General features: G+C 42.7%; 2 non-coding genes and 1 pseudogene across 2 annotated transcripts; all 3 read right to left on the bottom strand.

Annotated features, from left to right (window-relative positions):
* LOC125076563 overlaps positions 1–147 on the bottom strand; it is a pseudogene marked incomplete at its 3' end in the record, with an annotated part of 2,892 nt that extends 2,745 nt beyond the window's left edge.
* Positions 148–895: 748 nt separating this feature from the next.
* On the bottom strand, positions 896–1,052 carry LOC125076561. Its single transcript, XR_007120512.1, has one exon. It is a non-coding gene; the product is annotated as a 5.8S ribosomal RNA (ribosomal RNA).
* A 460-nt stretch (positions 1,053–1,512) lies between these two features.
* LOC125076562 lies at positions 1,513–3,415 on the bottom strand. The gene has a single exon (XR_007120513.1). It is a non-coding gene; the product is annotated as a small subunit ribosomal RNA (ribosomal RNA).
* Between the last annotated feature and the right edge of the window lie 1,585 nt (positions 3,416–5,000).

Here is a 5,000-nt window from a genome sequence, read left to right as displayed (position 1 = left end):
ATCTCCCGCGATCGTTACAACCGCGGGATTCAGTGCTGGGCTATTTCCTGTTCGCTCGCCGCTACTAAGGAAATCCTGGTTAGTTTCTTTTCCTCCGCTTACTAATATGCTTAAATTCGGCGGGTGATCCTCCCTGATCTGAGGCCAACGATAAAAAAAACGAGGCAGACGCGATATCCGTCAACGCGACGGCGCCGCTTTCGTCGAGACGAGAGAGAATTTTCATTCCGATCGTTCCGACGTCGGCGTCGACGCGCTCTTCGGACGTCGAGTCCGCCTACTCGATATATATATATATATATTGTATATATACGAATGTTTCGATGTCATCACGTTCAACGATGCGAGCGCGCTTTATTTACACATCATATAAACACGTTCGTCTCGTATACGTCGTAACGATCGCGGAGCTTTTGTATTCGAAATTTTGACATTAGAGTATGAACAAAAGAAACGCACGTACTCGATAATCACGAGACGAAGAGATCACCTAAACTCCGATTACCCTCTTTGATCGAGAACAACTCAATGAAACGATCGAAAGGTCGGAGATGGGCGCTCCTCGTCTGGCGACGAGCGACGCTCTCAGTCTCTCTGACGTCGCATAACGAAACTCCGTGACGTAAACGTACACACGAACGCGTATATAAAAATATAAATAATATATACACACACACGCATGTAAACGTAAACATACATACACATCGTATTTGTTATATTTGAACGGACCGAGAACGAGATTTATATTAAGTATATTTAAACACGTAATATAACACATCGAACGCGGATACCGTCATATGTTCGAGAAACGTCAGTCAGTCTATTGAGTCGGTTACGAAATAATAGACATTACGACATTAAACATTGAACAGTGTGGTTTATATTTTTATACAGCCGGCCCTCAGACAGGAGTGGTCCTGGATGTTTCTCCACGGACCGCAATGTGCGTTCGAAATGTCGATGTTCAAATGTGTCCTGCAGTTCACACTATGACGCGCAGTTAACTGCGTTCTTCATCGACCCGCGAGCCAAGTGATCCACCGTCCAGGGTAATGGTTTTTAATTTGTTTTATTTTTATAATTTCTACGATCACTCGAACGATTCTATACGCCAGTGATATGAGTTTATTTTTTTTTTATTTTTTTTTTTTTTTTCGTTTTTTTCTCTTATTTTTAGTATACAGAGAAAAATTCAAAAAATTAAAAAAAAAAAAAAAAAAAAAGTTAAAAAAAAAAAAAAGTACAAAAAAAAAAAAAAAGAAATATACATTTTATTTGAAGATGACGATGTGCGTTAACACATCGTACTTTCCTCGAAATCGACATCGAAAAATATCAGAATAGGACGCGTTACACGACTCTGGACTCTGACTCGGACACACTGCTGTGTGAGAGAGAGAGAGTGAGAATCGCGTCCTCGCATCGAAACGACACATTCCGAACGTCGATATTTGTGTTTTAGAATTTTATTATCGTTCATTATCGCACTCTTTCGAGATTGATAATTTACGTTAATGATCCTTCCGCAGGTTCCCCTACGGAAACCTTGTTACGACTTTTACTTCCTCTAAATGATCAAGTTTGGTCAACTTCCCAGCAACGCCGACGGCCGTGAAGCCACCGCGTGTCGGTCCGAAGACCTCACTAAATCATTCAATCGGTAGTAGCGACGGGCGGTGTGTACAAAGGGCAGGGACGTAATCAACGCGAGCTTATGACTCGCGCTTACTAGGAATTCCTCGTTTATGGGGGATAATTGCAAACCCCAATCCCCAGCACGAAGGAGTTTCAACGGGTTGCCCGGGCCTCTAGGCCAGGGAGAACATGCTGATTCCTTCAGTGTAGCGCGCGTGCGGCCCAGGACATCTAAGGGCATCACAGACCTGTTATTGCTCAATCTCGTGCGGCTCGAAGCCGCCGGTCCCTCTAAGAAGAATTTTAATACGCCGCCAGTGAGTTGCTCGACCGAAATCGAGCACACCTAAATGACGACGCCTATTTAGCAGGCTAGAGTCTCGTTCGTTACCGGAATTAACCAGACAAATCGCTCCACCAACTAAGAACGGCCATGCACCACCACCCACCGAATCAAGAAAGAGCTATTAATCTGTCAATCCTTCCGGTGTCCGGGCCTGGTGAGATTTCCCGTGTTGAGTCAAATTAAGCCGCAGGCTCCACTCCTGGTGGTGCCCTTCCGTCAATTCCTTTAAGTTTCAGCTTTGCAACCATACTCCCCCCGGAGTCCAAAATCTTTGGTTTCCCGGAAGCTGCCCGCCGAGCCATTGTAGTAACGTCGGCGGATCGCTAGATGACATATTTACGGTTAGAACTAGGGCGGTATCTAATCGCCTTCGAACCTCTAACTTTCGTTCTTGATTGATGAAAACACCTTTGGCAAATGCTTTCGCTGATGTTCGTCTTGCGACGATCCAAGAATTTCACCTCTAACGTCGCAATACGAATGCCCCCAGTTATCCCTATTAATCATTACCTCGGAGTTCTGAAAACCAACAAAATAGAACCGAGATCATATTCTATTATTCCATGCACGAAATATTCAAGCGGCATTTTGAGCCCGCTTTGAGCACTCTAATTTGTTCAAAGTAAAATTGTCGGCCCATCTCGACACTCACTGAAGAGCACCGCGATAGGATTTTGATATTGAACCGGCGTTTTACCGCCGGCTCACCGACGATATGCTCCGCAGACGTGTCAGTATCACCGCGGATGCGGTGCACCGACAGCGCGGCGCACAAATGCAACTACGAGCTTTTTAACCGCAACAATTTTAGTATACGCTATTGGAGCTGGAATTACCGCGGCTGCTGGCACCAGACTTGCCCTCCAATTGTTCCTCGTTAAAATATTTAAAGTGTACTCATTCCGATTACGAGGCCTCGAAAGAGTCCCGTATCGTTATTTTTCGTCACTACCTCCCCGTGCCGGGAGTGGGTAATTTGCGCGCCTGCTGCCTTCCTTGGATGTGGTAGCCGTTTCTCAGGCTCCCTCTCCGGAATCGAACCCTGATTCCCCGTTACCCGTGACAACCATGGTAGTCGCAGAAACTACCATCGAAAGTTGATAAGGCAGACATTTGAAAGATGCGTCGCCGGTACTGGACCATGCGATCGGCAAAAGTTATCCAGATTCATCAAAATTAACGACTTCGGACGAGACGCCCTCCGTCGATTGGTTTTGATCTAATAAAAGCACTCATCCCATCACTGGTCAGAGTTCTGATTGCATGTATTAGCTCTAGAATTACCACAGTTATCCAAGTAACTGAGTAAGATCTAAGGAACCAAAACTGATATATTGAGCCATTCGCGGTATCGCCTTAATACGGCTTGCACTGAGACATGCATGGCTTAATCTTTGAGACAAGCATATAACTACTGGCAGGATCAACCAGGGAGCTAACCGAGACTTGTTGAAGTCGTCAATTACTCTTCTCGTTTCATATTCGCATATAAAATACACACAAACTTATGCATGCATGTACAATATACGCACAGTATGAAACGAGCGTCTCACCGTATCGTCGATCGCGTTAGACGCGATAGATTTTAACGGTTGACTCTTATAAAAATTTATATGAGACACAAACGCGCTTTAAGCACGCGCGCGCGCGTGCGCTATAATATATAACGCGACGACAGCGGCGGCGGCGGCGGCGGCGGAGGCGTCTTCACATAATGACACATAACGGTCACGAATTCGAACGTTCTAAACGAGATCGAGTTTTTTTTTCAAAATAACACTTCGCACACGACGTGTACGTATGTATTGTTCAACGATTATTATCGTAAAACATTGGGATCGACGCCCGGTGTTTGAGTGATCGTACCGATACTCGGGTTGTGTATTTTTTGTACATGATAAATGTAAAAATTAACAAAAAGAATTTTAGAAACGACCGTTCATATATAATATAAAAATTATACACACTATACGAATACACTGAATCTTTTAAGAACTCCGTCTCTAACGTTTTCTCATATCGTCGCGACGTCGCAGATCGACTACAATGAATCAACATTTATTCCATGAGGATAGATTGTAGCGAGAGCGACGACGACGACGATAAGAGGAAGAGCGCATGAGGCAGAGAGATCTACGTGCGTCCGTCGGTCGGCACAGTTTTACAGAACGAATAAGAATCTTTTTATCATTTTCACGTGTGTCAGTGAATATCCCCCAGCGGTCGAGACGAATCGTACGTACATACTTGTTGTTACACTACGTAAAGTATAATATAACGCGATACGACGAATCGAGAGACACGCCAGAAGACACGCAACAAAGACGACAAATGAAAACGATAATAACATTTTTTTCGTTATACAAGAGTACTGATCCGGTCACTTCGCGTCTAACATCAATTTTTGAATGTTCGACGTTCGAACCGTCACTACTCCATATATATGCCTGACGATGAGTATGACATTCGGCTCGTTCGAACGGAATGTATTTTTTTTTTTATTATTATTATTATTTTATTATGTTTCTCATATTCGATCTGATATCATAAGACGACGAACCCCAGAACACGCAGCCCTATCCGAACCCCCCCCCTCCCCCTCCCCAACCCCCTCCCCCCCAACTGACACCCCAAACCCTCCAAAATCTCCAAAACTTCGATTATTTTGTTCTATATTTTTATAGATAGTATATGATTATATGATATTATGCAACGTCAATGCAACAACAACGACAACAACAACAACAACAACAAAAACAACAACAATAAAAAAAAAAAGAAAAAAAAAAACAACAACAACAACAAAGAAAGTTGTATCTTCGTTTATTAAATTTCACCGGTATTCGTTTATCGAAAAAAAAAAAATTTATAATTAAAATTATTATATTTTATAAATTAAAATAATAATTATGACGATGACGAATAAATATAATAATAATATAATAAAGAACATGACGCGATTTACGAATGCGTAAATAATGTTAATAATATAATTTTAAGTTTCATATCAGTCTTGATA

Source organism: Vanessa atalanta, unplaced genomic scaffold, assembly GCF_905147765.1.
Source record: "Vanessa atalanta unplaced genomic scaffold, ilVanAtal1.2, whole genome shotgun sequence".
In the NCBI taxonomy this organism is placed as follows: domain Eukaryota; kingdom Metazoa; phylum Arthropoda; class Insecta; order Lepidoptera; family Nymphalidae; genus Vanessa; species Vanessa atalanta.
The sequence above is the reverse complement of the archived record's forward strand: the minus strand, read 5'-3'. Positions and strand labels throughout refer to the sequence as shown.